The following is a 17,497-nucleotide window of genomic DNA, read 5'->3' as shown; positions in this document are numbered from 1 at the left end:
TCCAGACTTGGTCTCCAGGGTCCTCCCACCCCTGCTGGACAGCGGCCTCTCCCAGTGACTCAGCCCTGACGTCATGGGGCGAGCGGAAAGGCCAAGGGCGTGGGAGGTGGTGGCTCCCTCCCTCCTGTCCTCACCTCCCTGGGCTCAGTCCCCATAGCCTCCTTCCCTCCCACCATCCCTACCCTCTCTCACCTCCTCATGAGTTTCTCATGAGCCCATGTGCCCAGGGCTGTTGCCTTTCCCTGTGGACACATGCCTTGTGTGTCTGGGTATGTGCTGGGCCACTGTGGTTCATGAAATAAAAGAAGCACAGCTTGAGAGCTCCTGGTCTGGATCCCAGGCCCCCTCTCCTACCTGTTAGGGGGTGATGGGGCACCTTTCTTAGGTGACTGGGGCATTCTTTTTCACACTGGGGCCTCTCTGTGCCCCCAGGCCTTGGATCTGCTTGTCTACCCCATGCCCTCCAGGGCCTCCCTTAGGTGTATGATCTCAGCTTTTTGAGTTCCTTCAGACGGGAGAGGGTCCCTGGGATTCGTACCTTCCCCCTCTGCAGGCCAGTGCACTCAGGCCTCCAACACTGTCCTGCCTGCACCAGGCCAACGGCCTCCCTCCTCCACCCCACTTCAAAGCCCAGAGCCAGCAGGGGCCAATTACATGCCCCCCACCCCCCTCGCTTGTTAAGTGTCATTAGCCCCAGTTTACAGATGAGGAAACTGAGACTGGGGAGGTGGAGGACGTCACCCCCTCCATCCCTACCCTGACCCTTGTGTCAAAACTGGCACAAGGTCTGGGGACCTTGCCAAGACTCCCCTTCCTTGGAGAAGCCGGTGGCCCAGTGCCCATTCTAGCTCCCACTTCCTGCCTTTCCCCCAGCCCTGCTCTCCTTCCCCTGAAGCCAGCTGTGGGTTTGAGCAGACAGCTGTGGAGCCCCTGGGATGGGGTGGGCAGGAAGCCTCTCTGAAATCTCACAAAGGCAAAATGCAAATGAGCCCCCCAGTTAGTATAGAGTCAGGGCGGTAGTACTTTAGGTAATAGGACTTAGAGAGTAGAGGGACCCCCCTTCCTGCTCATCAGCTTGCCAGAAGCCCCCGCTATGGGAAGAGGCTGGTGATGCTGTCAGCCTGAGTGGAGCTGGCTGGGTGAGGCTGGGTGGGATGAGGTGGGCTGGGGAGGGGGAGAGTGCTGACACTGGCAGGACTTCAGAGGGCACCGAGCTGATGCTGTCAGCGAGGATGGTCCTGCCCTCAGGGATGAGAGAGAAAGCCTGCATCTCAGCCCTCCTGGGGAAGGCAGAGGCTCCCTCTGTGGTCTGGGAGCACAGCCAGCTCCTGGACCCCATTTGACTCGGCCAACTGGGGCTGAGTGGGCTGTGACATCTTTGAGACACCCCCAACAAAAGGGGGAAAAGGCCCTCCTTTTTATAGACAGGGAGACTGAGGTCCAGAGAGCGGAGCGATTTGTCCAGCTGGGATCACACAGCACAGAGAGAAGAGCAGAGACTGTGGAGAATGCCGTTCAGGAAATCAGGGCTCCCGACGGAAAAGCGAAGGCCGGGAGTGGGGCGTGGGTGAGAAGTGTGGAGGCTGTATGGGGGGAGCGTGTTGCTCACAAAGCTGTAAGCTTCTCGAGTGCTGGGATTTATGGTAAATTCCTTGCATGGCTCCTATGGACAGACGGCATGCTGGGCCTATGGCAGGAGATAAACACTTACCTACTCACTAGCTGAGTTTTTCAGTTCTGATGACTCCAGGAATGCACAGGGGTTTAAACTGCAGCAAGAGAGAGGGAGGGCAGACTTCAGGAAGAACTCTGTGCTTTTGTGGATGAGGGCACTCTGAGAGAAGTGCCTAACTAACCCAGGAGCTGGCATTCGGCCCTGTCCGGTACCCTGGATCCTTCTGTGGGGTGGGAAGGGGGCTGTCTTTGGTATCTACTCCATAGGCTCCCCCCTCCACACTGTCCTCGCCACGGAATGAAAGGCCCGTGGACTTTGTCTGTCATCATGGGAAGTGCCACGTCCAGCAAAACTAGAGGTGATGTCACCACAGCTTTGGACCAGGTGTGTGGCTGCCCCTGGCTGAGCCTTCGCCCCTGCAGCTGTGAAGGTCTCAGCTGAGGTCTCGTGGGGGAGCTGTGGGGAGGGGCAGAGTCAGAAAGCAGAAAGAGCCAGAATCGAAGAGCCTGGCTCCCCACTCCTCCCATCTGTCCCCACCCTGTCTTCCTAACAGGCCTTCCCAGCACAAGATGTGTCTCCTCAGGGTCCTTTTGGCCTGGTGACTCCTTGTCAGTGGCGAGGGCCAGAGAATGTGACTTGGAGAGGAGAGAGGTCAGGGCACCTGGCTCTGTGAGCCTCAGTGGGTGTGTCACAGCCCTTTACTGAGCTCAGTCTCTGTTTTCAAATGAAGGGCTTGGACCTGGACAGTGGCTTTGACAGGGGTAAGGGATTCCACCTTGTCCAAACCTGCATAGAAGGACAACTCGGGAGACAAGCGTTAAACAGACTTGCTGCAGGTAGATCAAGGGTGGGGTCCACAGTGGACCTGCTTCCAGCCTCTGTGTCCCCTCCCCTGGGGAAAGCCTCTCCCGCCTCGGCCCTCAGCAGCAGAAGCTCAAGCTTTCCCTGGGACAGAGCTTATGTGCCTTAGATTACTGTCAGAGGGCTACTGCCCACCTCCCTTCCTAGAATATAAGACCTTTAGGGCAGGGACCAGCTTCTCTGGCACTGATTGGCTGGCTCAGGTGAAGACGTGTCAGAGGCTGAGTCTCATGAAGAGACTTGGCGAATTCAGAGACGTCCCCTCTGAAGGCCCAGCTTCTTCCATTTGGGCTGGTTCACGGAGCTCTGGCCCTGGTCCCGATGCCAACCTATGTGCCACAGGCCTTCAGTTGAGGCATTTCCCCTCCCTGGGCCTCCCTTTCACCATATCATCTCCAATGTCCCGTCCAGTTAGAACACTGCATCAAAATCTATGCTCACTCATTTGGTCCCACCAACTACCCCATCCTTCTTTCATTCATTTGCATGCTTGTTTGCATAAAGCCTCATGGAGCATCTAACAGTGTCTGTGTTTTTCTGTTGACCTGCCTTTGCTTCAGTCTCTGGTTTCATCTTTCTCCTAAATGACATGAACAAGGGGTGGGTGCAATGGGCAGAGACCATGTCTTGTCTCTGTGACCGCATCGCCTGGCACAGGGCCTGTGACATAGCCTGTGCCCCATAAATGCTTGTTGAAGTGAAAGGGCTGAGAAGAGGAGCTGGGTGGGTACCTTGTGGGAAGGGGGAGGCAGGAGGGGAGCGTATGGGGAGGGGCTGACTGAGGTGGGGGAGTGATAGGCAGAATCAGGGAGGGACGTGAGGCAATGTCTACATCCCTGGATTCATCAAGAGGCTGAAATGGGGTTGGGGTCGGTGGCGGGGGGAGTGACGACCGCCCAAGGTCGTACGGCTGGTTGGTGGCAGAGCTCAGACTTGAACCTTTGACTCCTAGGCTGATGCTGAGAGGTTTAGAGGTAGGACGTGGAGGGAGGGGGCTGGGTGGGGGGCTCTCCCTTTCCTGTGTTACCTCCTCTCAGACTGGAAGAGGAGCTGAGTTCACAAGGAGCCAGAGACCCGCCTGTGAAAGACTCAGAACTCAGCTGGGAAGGTCAAAGGGCCGCATGCTATGGTCCTGCCATTTCTTTGGGATCCAAAGGGGGCTCTGAAGGGAGTGAAATCCTCTACCCTAGAGGTCTTGGAGAATCAGGGGAAGCCTGGTGAGAGCGGCCTAGCGTGGTGGCAGGGGACCACTCAGAACGTCTCCAGCCTTGTGATCCAGGAGGGAGTCCAGGAAACATGGGGCACACAGGGCCCACCTCTAACAGCCGGCATTCCAGGCCACCTGCGTCTTCTCAAGGTCATCCAGGGCTGGCACCTGGGGGAGGGCTGGGAGATCGGGTTACTTCAGGGCCCCACCCGCTCTGAGGGGCTTAGAGCATTCACTCCCACTGGTGGCCCAAGGGGGAAAGCTAAGGGCAGGCTCTGCAACTAGAGGTGTGGGTCTGGAAAGGTTCTGGGATGCACTCTTCAGGGGAGGAGGCCGGGCCCAGCCAGGTTCCCCATCCCATACCCCCACCCCCATTTCACTGGCCCTGCTTAAGGACCTCTTCTCTAGGCCACTCAGAAGGGATGGGTGGGGAGCCCCGAGGTCCGAACCCCTCTCCTCTTGCCCAGGACTCTGTTGCTTTGACCGGACACCATGGTTCTCTGGATGGAGCCCCTCCTGAAGGGAGAACAATCAATCCCTGAGCATATCGAACTCACAGGGTTTGCATTCTGCTTGCAGGGAGCCCTCCAGAGTGATGGGAGAGGCAGTAATCAGTCTGATGGGGGAGGTCAGACACCAATGTCCTCAGGATATAGAAGCAGGGAAAGATAGATGAAATGAATATTGAAGGGCTGGGGCACGGAGAAAAGGGTAAATAGAACTTGGGTCGGGAATCCCGGCAGACTGCATGGAAAAAAGGAGCCTGGAACAGGAGGATAGGAGAAAGGGAGGTTGCCTCAGACAGGCGATCAGCTTAGGAGGGGAGAGCGCGGGGGGGGGGGGGGGGGGGGCGGGGTATGAGAGCCCTGAGCTGAGAAGGATGGAGCTGAGGGAGGACAGATCCAAGGAGCTACCCAGAGAAAAGCAGAGAGCCTAGGAATGAAGAGAAGGAGGGAGAATGGGGAGCCAGGAAGATGTTCCCTTGGTCCCAGGCGGAGGGGCTGAGGGGGTGGAGGGGGGACGCTGAGTCCTCACAGGGCAGAGTGAAGGATGGCGGAGATGCAGGGGCCCAGAGGCAGGCCTGGCCCAGAGCCCTGACCGCACTCCCCCTCCCCTGTGCCCATCCTGGCCCACCCTGGCTCTGCCCAAGGCCAGCCGTAACCTGGCCCTCAGCTCTCCCCAAGCGGAGCCAGCCCCAGCCAGTGCCCAGAGAGCAGGGTACCGCAGCTGCTCTGAGGGTTCAGCGTGGAGCCTCCGTGGGGGTTGATGGGAGACTGCCAGGCGCCGCCTAATAGGATTTTAATTATACAGCTCCAGCAAGAATTTCTTCCCCCCTGGGCTTGGGCCCTCACAGATACCTCCATCTCTACCTCAGCATCCTCCCAGCCCCGGCGGCCCGCTTGCCCAGGCCCCCGCTGCCCGCCCCCGCCCACCGTGGGGGACTCCGGCTATCTCCTCCGCAGGGCCCCGCGGAGGGCTGGCATCTGCCCCCAGCAAGCATGGGGAGGACACCCGCTCTTGGGGAGGGTCCTGCGGGGGTGGGGGGAGCTCCTCCAAGGCCTGCATCCAGAGCTCAGTGTGGCTAGACTGACTTAAGTGCTGGCGGAGAGGGGCTGCTGGCCACCCTTCCACTCACTGTGGACTCAGTGCTCATTTTTCCGCAGTGACTGCTCCACTCCAGGCCTCTCCACAGGAGTGTCTCATGTGATGCTTACAACACGATGACTCCGGGAGGCAGGCAGGGCAGATAGAATGATAATTTCCATATTATGGATGAGGAAACTGAGGCCCCAAGAGTTTAAGTGACTTGCCCAGGGACACAGTGAGTAAGGAGTCTGGACTCCAGCCTGGACTCCACATCCTGGCAGTGGCCCTGAGCTGCCATTCCCCTCCCCCGCACACCCCAGCCAGAAGGAGCCACACGCGCTCTGTTTAGAAAGCTCTCCTGCCCTCTCCCCCTATCTCCCACTTACCCTTTAGGCATGAGATGTTACCTCCTTCCAAGAGTTTGTTTTCATGCTCCCACAGCTCCTGTGTTTTGCCACCATAACCCATCTGTCTGGCTTGCCATTAATCTAGAAGTTCCTTGACCCATCGAGACAAACCTTCCTGACGCCCACTGGTCAAGCATTCAGAGCCTCCCCAACCAGCTGTGCTCTGTGAAATGACCCCAGACCTCTCCCGCAGTCGGCCCCCTCCCCCCCACCGGCCCCGCCCCACCGCCTTCCAGTCAGGCCATTGTCGACCACCAGTGTGGCAGGGTGACAAATGGCCTTTCTTAGTGACAGCACTTTGTCTGAGTGAGGCTTTTTTTTTTCTTTTTGGTCTTTATTTTTTTTTTTGCGGTACGCGGGCCTCTCACTGTTGTGGCCTCTCCCGCTGCGGAGCACAGGCTCCGGACGCTCAGGCTCAGCGGCCACGGCTCACGGGCCCAGCCGCTACGCGGCATGTGGGACCTTCCCGGACCAGGGCACGAACCCGTGTCCCCTGCACCGGCAGGCGGACTCTCAACCACTGCGCCACCAGGGAAGCCCTTTATTATATTTTTAACACCTATTTTTTTGGTTTGTTTGAGAATAATTTTAGATGTATAGAAAAGTTGCAAAGATAAAACAAAAAGTTCCCATACACCCCATTCCTCTTGTTGTTAACAACCTATATCACTCGGGTAACTTTGTCCCAGTGAAGAATTAAACACTGGTACATTTCTGTTAACTAAACCCAACACTTTTTTCAGACTTCACCGTTTATTATATTTTTTTTAATTCCACGAGTAATAGATGAGTGCATTCTTGCATGAGTTTCAACAGTGTTAGAAAATAAACAGTAAAATAATGATGTCCCCTCACCCCCTCCCTCCAAGGGTAATTCTTCTGCCCGCTCTGGGCACAGGTACTTTCTTCCTGCCCCTTCTCAACAGACAGTGGGTCTTGAGCTCTGGCAGTCAGCGCACTGCTCACCCCCATCCTCTGGGTGGTGTGTTGACAGTGGTTCTCGCCCACCCCTGTCCCCTGCTGCAGCGAATGCTCTTCTCTCCAATTCCTGCCTGTCCCTGGAAGCTCTGCTCAAGCCTTGCTGCTTCTGGGCGTCTTTGAGGAGCTCCTAGTCCGCAGGTGGGCGCCTTCCTCTCACTGTCCGATCAACGTGACTGGCAAACAGTCGGGGGGTTGACAGAGCTCTCCACACCCTGCTGCTCCCTGCCCAGCTCCTGGAAATCAGGAAACCGCAGGTAATGAGGCTGTTAAGGAAGAGGCGAAGCAGCCTTCAGGAAAGTCACCTGGATGTAATTGGCAGTGGGCAGTGGCCCCCAATACTGTGGGGGAGCAAGTAGGAAGGTACAGAAGACCCAGTGTTTGACCTCAGGGCCCCCCCAGCCTGTGCAGGAGGCACCCACACATCCTGGCCTGGCTCCTGGATGACCGTGGCCCATAGAGCTCAGGCCAGGCCCACCTGACTGCCCAGAGGGTGCTCAAGGCTGGGGGAGGGGGGATTTGGACAAAGTCTCTGCTCTCCCTCTGCCAGATGTGACTTCTGTTCTTTTCTGATGGCCAAGATATGCCTTGGCCTCAACTCGCCCCAGCCAGAGGAGGAGGCTCTATCCCAAGCTTTTCAGTCTCATCCAGAGACTTGGACCTATTATGTCAGCCTACCTGCCCCCATCAAAGCATCTCCTGCTTCCCTCCCAGCCTCCTGGCAGGCTGCTGCCACCCACCAGCACCACAGAGGACTCATCCTATCCCACCTCTGCTGGTTGTCCTCACCCCATACTTTCCCCCAAGGTCCTGGGAGCGGATGGGGCTGGGGCTGGAAGGGGGCCAATGCCTGCAGTGGCAGCCGATCACCTGAGGAGCTGACCGTCCTGACTTGCCACTGGTCAGTTCACCCATCTCCCTGCCTCAGCACCGTGCCTGCCTCCACCAATCTCAGGAAAAGAAGAAGATTTGGGTGAAAAAATTGGCAACCATCCTTCCAACGTCTGTTCTCCCCGTTGTTGAGCCTTTTCCCGCAGTCTCACGGCCTCCTCCTGGCTTCCCGGTCCTTCAAGTCAGAGAGGATGGGGCAGGACAAGGGCCCTGGAGACAGGAAGTTTTTGGGGTGAGGCCTGATGGAGGGGAGGTTGCCGGGAGAGGAGAGGGCAGTCAGGATGTGCCTCAGGTATGTGCTCACGCTTACAGGGTGAGGAGGGACAGGCCCCCTAGGCCACACTGGGCAGGGTCTGCAGCAGGAAGCTACAGCCCTGGGAGACCTGGGTCTCCGGCCCTGTGGGCCCCAAGCCCGGGAGAAGCTGTGGAGCTGGACAGCCTGGTGGGGTGGGGGATTGCCGCATCGTGGCCAGCTGCTGTGGCATGAGATGAAAGGCCGGGAGTGGGGCTATTGGCAGAGGGACAGGCGGCTGGAGGCGTGGGGTGGGGGGAGGGGAGCTAACCCTCTGCGAAGGCTGCCAGGTGTAGACATGGTGGAGTGCGGAGGACGCAGGCGGAGTTTTAGCCCTTGGGATCAGGGCAGAGAGCCTGGAGTTTGAAGGCTTCCCTATGAGGTTATGTTGTCCAGCCTGATGCCTCCACGCCCTCGGCCCCAAACCAAGCAGGTCCTGCCTAGGGATGCTCCTCCCTGGCCCCAGCCTTTCTTCCCCTTGCGCCTATCCCGAGCAGTGCTTCCTGAAATCTAACTCCGATCCATCTCTTTGCACATTTACAGGCACTGCACTCCATGGGGACTGTCGGCTAGCCCCAGCCTCTGGTTCGTCGCTAACTAACTGCTGGAGAACATCAAACAGCTCAGGACTGGGTCGATCTTGGTCACCTTTTGCCCTTGATTCTGAATTTCTCTTACTTTAGCTGTATGATTATTTGTCCGGTGTCCCCCTGTAAGAAGGTTCTAGAGATCGTGGAGAAAAGAAGAAAAAACCTTCTTGCTTCCTAAATATCTCTCTTAACCTTTCTTCACCATCCTATACCCTCACCCACATCTCTGTACAGGATTCCGTCTTTTCTCATGCAGAAATTGCTTCAACTGTCCCCCCAAAAGTCCCCCAGACTCCTCATTTCCCTCCGGTCCATTCCCCAGAGCGTCCATGGTGGTCTTGCTAATGTGAGGATCTAACCATGTCACGTCTCTTGCTCAGCACCCTTCCATGCAATATTGCCCTTACAACTATCAAGAGGGCCCCCTTCTCCAGGCCCCTCAAAACATGAATACAGCACCGGTGCTACATTTGTTGAAGCACCCTTGGATGCCTAGGTCATGCAGGATCTGGTACTGAGTGCTGCATGGCATAAGCCAGAACTTTAAACATCTGCTCTTGTGGTTAACACTGATCATGCCGGGATGGACTTGCTCTAAGTTCGTGAAACAAAAAGCAACTGTGTCGGGGCTTCCCTGGTGGCGCAGTGTTTGGGAGTCCGCCTGGCGGTGCGGGGGATGCAGGTTTGTGCCCCGGTCCGGGAGGATCCCGCATGCCGCGGAGTGGCTGGGCCCGTGAGCCATGGCCGCTGAGCCTGCGCGTCCGGAGCCTGTGCTCTTCGGCAGGAGAGGCCACGACAGTGGGAGGCCCGCGTACCGCAAAAAAAAAAAAAAAAAAAAAAAAAAGAAAAGAAAAAAAAGCAACTGTGTCTGTTTGCCGTCCCAGTGTGCCTGTGCCAGTGACATGAATGAACACTGTACAAGTGCTTTTGGGTGAAATAAAAAATAAATGGATAAACTTGTTAAATCCTTCCTCCCAGCTGGCATACATGTAATAGGTTATTTTAAAAAATTCAAGAACAATGCAATGGATTCTTTTTCTTTTGCAATGGATTCTTATATAATAAAATTTCCTGGTGTATGAAGGATCCGTGTTCCTGCTTCCCCTCGAGTTCCGGAAGTACACACAAATTAGCACAGTATTCCAGATAGATGCACGTTGCAAGTGAGAAACATTTTACTCTACTAAATAATTCATATAGCAATTTGTATAAATGTAAGTCTAGATGCACCGTACGTGAAATTTGACAACGAATCTTTGTATTGGCAATTCGGTGGGCATTGAAAACTGGAATTACAAAGCATTACATTTTATAAAAATATCTCCTCATACATAGTTATGTTTACAAAATTTTAAACATTTAGATTTACATCAATAATTCTGATTTACTGATGTTCATTAGCTATAATTTGTATTTTGCCTTTTAATTTTAATTGTTATATTAGAATATTTTAGTCAATTAATATTCATCCATGTAAAATCCATGGCTTTATGCACATTTAAAGTTTTTATTGTTATGAAGGCTTATTGTCAAGGAAGGCAAGAAGAACATATTTTATTTAGCAGTTTGCTATCTCGATTTGTGGGCCTCCATTTGAACTCTTGTCCTGGACCCTGCACATCTTGGGGTGGCCAGCTTCATCGCTGCCCACTTCCTGCTGGACTCCTCGGCCTGGCCCACAGAGGCCTCCGCAACTTGGCCTCTGCCTACTCTTCCAGTCCCATCTGCTGGATGTCTTCCCTCAGACCTGGTCGGGGTGGGTGGGGTTCCCAGAACACGCTGTACCTGCGCCGTGCCTGAGATGACCTCTCCTCCCCTTGCCCACCCCTACTTTTAGTCTTAGCCCACACGTGCCCTCCCCTGGCCCCAGCAGGCAGATTGGTGCCTTTGCGGATGCCCCAGTCTGTTTGGAAGCATCTGTTAAGGCACTTCTTCCACCATGAAGTGAGGCTTGTAGGCTGCCTCCCGCATGGATCAGGACCTTCTCATAGGCAGGGAGGGGCGGAGCTCCGGCAGTAGGCAGTGGCCAAGGTGGAAGGGAGATCGGAGCTCAGTTCTGATTCAGTGCTGGGACCATGGAGGCTTTGATACCTCTGAAGTCTATAGGACTTGGACCCTGAAAAAACTAGAAGTTCTAGGGACAACTAGCTGAGACCTTGGTCTTTGCCCAGGTCTCAACTGCCTGAGTAGGACCCAGAGAGTCAAGGCCTGTGAGGAGGTTGGCAGGAAGCCCCATCGCCACCCCCCGACCCCTGTCAGCTGCCCTGTAGCTATGGGGTGAGCGAGGGAAAGGGGAGGCAGGAAGCTGAGAGGTAGCCAGAATGGGAGGTAGGATGGAGGCTGGAAAGAGGCAGGGCCAGCCAAGGAGGCTGACTGATAGCTTCATCATCATCTCTGGCTCCCTGGGGGAGGATTGTCTTGTTGGCAGTAGTTGGTGGAGGGGTGGCAAGTGGAGTATGAGGGGAGCCCTGCCTTCAGTCTCCTCAGAGGATGGCTTCAAACGTGTTGGAGCCCCAATATTTATTGAGCACCTACTATGTGCCAGGCACCGTGCTGATGTGCTTCACCTCACTTTCCCTAGAGAACCACAGCCTGTCCAACAGGGAGGCATTAGAGACCATCCAATCCATCCTCCCATTTGACAGAGGAGGAAACTGAGGCTCAGAGAGGGGGAGTGACTTGTCCCACGGTGAGTGAGCGGCAGAGTCTGGGCTGAAGACTGGGTCTCCCAACTCCTCGCACAGGGGGCTCTCTCACTATCCCTGGGACCTCCAGGACAAGGATGCTCTCTGCCCAGAGCCGATGGAGCCCATGTCCCATGTCCCCAGCATGGTAGCAGGCCCCGTGGGAGGATTTCCTGACACTGCCATCCTCTGTGCCCCGCCCCACCCCTGCTGGTGCGTGATGCAGAGCAGTAAGGGCTCAGTTCCGCCTCAGTTCCCCTTTCTCCCGTGGACTGGAGAGCCTGGCCTCCCTGGGTCTTGCCTCCCGGGGCCCAGCCATCTCTTCTTTGGGTCCCTGAGCCCCTATCTAGCCTTCAGCTCCCCTAAGGCTCAGACCCCTGGGATCCTGATCCCTTTAACCCACCAGCCGGAAGAGGAGTCTGAGACAACCCCCAGCACTAGGGAGTGAGAGGCTGGGTCCCTTGTTTTACCTAGTTAATTTTTTCATCATTGTGATCCTTTGTCATCAGCACCCTCAGGACAATAACAGTTCAGTGCTTGCTCTGTACCAGTGGCTCCGCTTACAAGCAAGTACTGTTATTATTTTTCAGCTGGAAAAACCGAGGTCAGAGAGGCTGAGTGAGGCCCAACAGCACACTATCGGAAAGTGACATAGGGGCTGACTCCACAGCCCGTGAGAAGAACACAAAGCCGAGCAGTTCCACCCTACCTCCAGTCCCTCTAGCCGTGGCCATCGGCTCCTCCTGCTTCTCCTGGAACCCCTGAGAACCCTGCCATGACCCCTCCCCATCTGTCCACATCCCAAGACTGCAGGCTGGTCGGCCAGCGAGGCTGTCGGGAGCTGGGATGTATGCAGACCCACCGGAGAAGGAACCGGTTTCCTCCTCTTAGGCTTGGTCCTCTCGCCCATCCCACCGTGGCTGCGCTGGCAGGTGTCTCCGGATGTGCCGTGAACGGACAGGAACTCTGCTGATGACCCCTGTTCGTTCGGCCAACAGGCATGGACTTGAGCTCGTCTTGTACACCTGACACTGCCCTGGACACTGAGCACACAGGTCCAGGCATGGACTCTGCCGCCCCGGAGCTGACTGTCCAGGGCTGGTGACGGAGAAGAAACCTGTTACCTTCATTCATTCAACAGATGACGATTCCCGCGCGCCAGGGTCTATTCTAGGCTGGGGATACAGAAATGAACAGAACAGTCCCAAATCCCTGCCCTTAAGGAGCTCACGTTCTAGAAAAGGGGGACAGAAAGTAGTTAAAAGAAATAAGCAAGTGATATAGCCTGTAGAAGGGGATGTGTGCTGTGGAGAAAAATAACGCAGGGAGGGAGTCAGAGAGTAGGAGCGTGGCTGCAATTACGTCACAAAACGAATTGGTGCTGTGACAGTTTGGGGGCTCCAGGAGAGTAGATAAGGGACCTCTGATCCCTCCTTCAGCTATGCTCACTCCCCTGGAGGGAGATGGGAACAGAAGTGGAGAATTTGGAGCGTATGAATCTCAGGCCAGTGGAGCCTCCTGAAATGAGCTCTGATGCCCACCTGTGTCAGAACTTGCAGTCTCTGTGCTGTGCGTACCCAGAATGCACAGGGACAGGCTTGCGCACACGTGGGCACATGTTCAGCTGAACATGGGTGTGCATGTGGGCATGTGCCATCGAACGGATGCCCAATCACTGAGCACCTATACGATTTCAAGTACCTTGTGCCCAAGAGGCAAAGAAAAGAAGGCATGAAACAAGAGCTAGCATGAAGGCAGGGGATGCACAAGGGAGAACCACGGAGCAAGAGGCTACAGAAAACTTCCAGGAGGCAGCAGAAGCTGACCTGGGCTGGGTTGCCTTCACTACATTAAGCTCAAATAACTACAGCTTGTCTGTAATGAAATGAAATGGGCTAGCTCAGAAGGCAGTGAGTTTTCCTCACTGCAACCACAAAGGAAGGCTTGACAACAACTTGTAAAGGGGATTCACAGACTGAATTCTTCGAAGAATTCTAGTACTGATGTCTTCTAAGGTGTCCAGTGAAGCTGAGGAAGCCACTAAAAAGCAAGAGAGAAGATGAAGCACTTGGACTTCATCTTAGAGGGCAGTGGGGAACCATGTAGTGTGTCTGGAGCAATGGAGAGACACAGGGAGAGCTGAGTCTTGGGAAGGTGAATCAGACAGCGTTATGCTGGACCAGATTGGAATAAGGAGGGATGTGGAGGGGAGGAGACCAACTGCTGTACTTGCCAAATGCACCAACAGAGGACACGTATATAACGTGTGTGCGGGCAATAATCTCCAATGACTAGACAATCACCTGTTGTGAGAGAGTTGAATGGTCTCTATTCTTGAATCGGGGGCTGACCTCAGCAATATCTCGGCCTCGTTTCCGAAGTTTTAGGCACGTGCAGGAGTCTGTATGGGTGTGTGCGCACGCTCCGGCAGCCATGAGTCTGTACTAGCTGAGCACTCTGCCCATGGGGGGGCGGTGCACAGTGAGCAGCCAAGTGCACTGCAGCATGGCTTGGGGTTGGGGTGGCTTTGCAGGCCTCTATTTGGGGGTGCAGCTGGGGAGCTGCATGCCCCTGTCAGAGTGTGTGTAAAGGGGAGTTCAGGGATTCTGCTGTCACAGGTATAGGACACGGGTGTCTGGCGTGGGGAGGGGTACATGTATGCAGGCAGAAGGACTGGGGAAGTCCAACTGTTGTGTGAGGCTCTGTGAGTGGGTTTTGTTCATTTGCTTGTGTGCAGGCTCAGGTAGAGGACTAACCAGGTGTGTGGCTCCAGGTGAGAGTCTGATTTCCATCTAGCCTGGGGATACCTGTACAGAGGGTCGCCGTGAGCCAGGGGCTTTTCTGCACACCAGCCCATTGAACTGTCCTACCACCCTGCAGGGTACATATTCTTGTTTCCATTTCAACAGGTGCGGAAGCCCAGGATCTAAGAACATTGCCCAGGGTTACAGTACTGTCCAAAGCAGAACCAGGGCCCAGGCTTCCTGTCTGAGTCCAGCACTCTTGGCCACCTCCAGCGTCTGAAGAGGTGAGTCACCAGAGCGTCGTTGCGGGAGACAGTGATCCGTTTAAGCATCTCTCCCCAGGCACCCACCCCAGGCCAATGTCCACCTGCCTACGTTCTCTGCCCCCATCCCTGCCCTCATCCTGACCTCTCCGGCCCCCCGCAGGCTCGTCTGCTTCCCCCAGGCCCTCTCTCCCCGAGATGCACATCCCCGGCCGCCACCTCGTTGCAGCGCCTGCCCAGAACAGCTTGCCTGTGTATTATCCATATGTTTTCACCCCCAGCCGGGTGCTCAGTTATTGTTCTGGCGCAGGAGGGCGAGGGGGTGGCTTGTGGGTGTAGTGACGCCGGGCTGTCTGCTCAGTTCTCCGCTTGTTATTACCTCTCCTCCAGGCTCCCATTAGCCTGCCTGCTCCAGAGGCCCGCGCAGGCTCCCAGCTCCTCGGCACCTTTGTTCCTTAATTATCACTGGGGAGCCCCGCTCACCTGCCTGCCACTTTCTAAGGAGCTGTCTGGCTCCCCTTCCCCACACTGTACCCCCAGGACCTAAGCCGGTATACCTCCTGGGACGGGGACTGGTGTCTAGCAGCAGCTCCCCTCAGGCTTCAGCAGGCTCCAGGGCCTCAGGCCTGGCCACTCCCCAGCCCCTCTTAGAAGCCCTTTCTTTTTTGTCTGCCACGTCCTCTGAGAACCCTGCCCAGATTGACACTGCCTTGGCTCTCCTGGCTGGAAGGGACTTTACCATGTGATTCAACACCCACCTCCCCATTTACTGCCTGGATTGAGCCATCTACAGAAGGGAGTCAATGAGTATTCAGTGAGAGGATGATTAACTTCTGCAGTCTCTACTTGAATGCCTCCCTAATGGGTAGCTCACTCCCTTCCAACACAGCCAGTTACACTTGGAGTTGGCTGGGACTGTTATAACACTGCTCACCCACATCTCTCCCGAGGACCCTCTGATTTTCATGGTCTTGAATTTAGAGTCCACCTTCTATGTCTCTGAGTCTGGGGCTAAGTCCTGTCTTACCTGCTGGGGGCTCACTGATGCCTGTCTCAGGCAGGAAACCTCCCAGTGTGAGGCTTTGTCCAGGGGACACTTGATTCTCCTCTTGGGCTCAAGGACTCAGCCATGCCCCAGCCCAGCTCTAGCCCCTGGCTTTCCTCCTCTCTCAGGCCTCTGGCTGCTGTTCTTGAGCAGGAAGGTGAGGGGGAGCAGGTATGGGGGGCTGGGGGGCACCCTCAGGCCAGATAGCAGACAGCCAAGGACAACAACCATGGAGGAGGGTGCTTGCTGCACACAGGCCCGGCTGCAGGAGGGAAGGCCTCAGGGAGTCGGAGGGAGACAGGAGTCTCCCCTCCCCAGCCAGTCTGTTGCCCTGCCTCCTGACCCTTGCCCAGCTCCCTGTCCAGTGCACTGCGGGTATGAGGGGATCAGGGACTGAGCTTCGGGTGAAGGAGCCAGGAGTGAGCTGACCCGTGCCCTCAAGTCAGGACAGCAGCTGCCTAGGCTGTGAGGGCACAGTGCTTCTCTCCACGACCCTCACTCACCTCATCGTTTTTGGGTTTTCTTAGCTGAGTAATTTTTTAAAAATTTAATTTAATTAATTTTTTTATACAGCAGTTTCTTCTTAGTTATCTATTTTATACATATCAGTGTATATATGTCAATCTCAATCTCCCAGTTCATCCCCCCCCGCCCCCATCCCCCGGCTTTCCCCCCTTGGTGTCCATATGTTTGTTCTCTACATCTGTGTCTCTATTTCTGCTGGTTCAGCTGTACCACTTTTTAGATTCCACATATATGCGTTAATATACAATATTTGTTTTTCTCTTTCTGTATGACAGTCTGTAGGTCCATCCACATCTCTACAAATGATCCAATTTCATTCCTTTTTATGGCTGAGTAATATTCCATTGTATATATGTACCACATCCTCTTTATCCGTTCATTTGTTGATGGGCATGTAGGTTGCTTCCACAACCTAGCTATTGTAAATAGCGCTGCAATGAACACTGGGGTGCCTGTGTCTTTTTGAATTATGGTTTTCTCTGGGTATATGCCCAGTAGTGGGATGGCTGGGTCATATGGTAGTTCTATTTTTAGTTTTTTAAGGAACCTCCATACCGTTCTCCATAATGGCTGTATCAATTTACATTCCCGCCAACAGTGCAAGAGGGTTCCTTTTCTCCACACCCTCTCCAGCATGTGTTGTTTGTAGATTTTCTGATGAAGCCCATTCTAACTGGTGTGAGGTGATACCTCACTGCAGTTTTGATTTGCATTTCTCTAATAATTAGTGATGTTGAGCAGCTTTTCATGGGCTTCTTGGCCACCTGTGTGTCTTCTTGCCTCCACTCATCCTGATCCAGTTGGGGAGTTTCCTTTGTGTTCTTTAAGTGGGTTTTTGGTCTTCTCTCAGACCGGGGGCTCTTGACGGCAAGGCTGTGCCTCTCCCCTGAATCTGGGGGCTCTGTGAGGGCAGGGTTATGCCGCTCTCCTGTGTCTGGGGACTCCTTGTGGGCAGGGTCATGCCTCTGTCAATTTGGGCCCACAGTGGGACGGAGATTGGAGCCCAGCCACGGCCTGGTCTTGGCTCTGAGCTTTTTGCGTCCCAGGAGTGCTACACTGAGGTCAGGAAGGCGCCTGGTGCACGTCGGAGGGCCCTCGGGACAAGCACCGGCTGGGGGTGGAGGACTTGGGTTGGAAGCCACCTCCAGCCACCAGACTGTGACCTCAGCCGGGCAACCCCACGCTGCTCTCCGGATCTGACTCAGTCCCTTCCCAATTCTGCTGGGCGTCCATTCCCAGGGCTAATCCCCAGGAGGCCACCAGATGCCACAGGCCCCACCCAGACAGAGGCCATCCCCCCCTGGTTGGGCAGCCAGGGGCTCCAGCAGGATCTGAGGGGGGAGCAGAGGGCAAAGGCCACTAGCTGGGCCACTTGTTCCACCACCCACCTCCCTTCTCTCCTCACTCAATTTGTCCAGACCTGAGATTTCTGTCTGGGCGTCAGTGTGGGCCCTGATCAGGAGCCCCCCTCCTCATGGAGCCCCTGACCCAGAGGCACCCTCATACAGGCTGGGGACAAAAGGACCCCCAAAGGGCAAATGCGGCAGTTCTTCTATGATAGTCACTCCCTTGGGGTCTCCCAAAATCTTTCCTAGAACTTTTTTCATTATGAGGCAATACATGAAAGCAGCGCCTCTGGAATGTTCCCTGGGACCTGTGTCCAGATACGCAGAGGTGTCTGGGGGCTATGGGGCATCGAGATCCTGGAGGGGAAGGATGAGAAATGGCCCTGACTGATCTCAGCACTC

This window comes from Phocoena sinus, chromosome 20 (genome assembly GCF_008692025.1).
Source record: "Phocoena sinus isolate mPhoSin1 chromosome 20, mPhoSin1.pri, whole genome shotgun sequence".
Taxonomy (NCBI): Eukaryota; Metazoa; Chordata; class Mammalia; order Artiodactyla; family Phocoenidae; genus Phocoena; species Phocoena sinus.
This window is presented reverse-complemented; position numbering follows the sequence as displayed.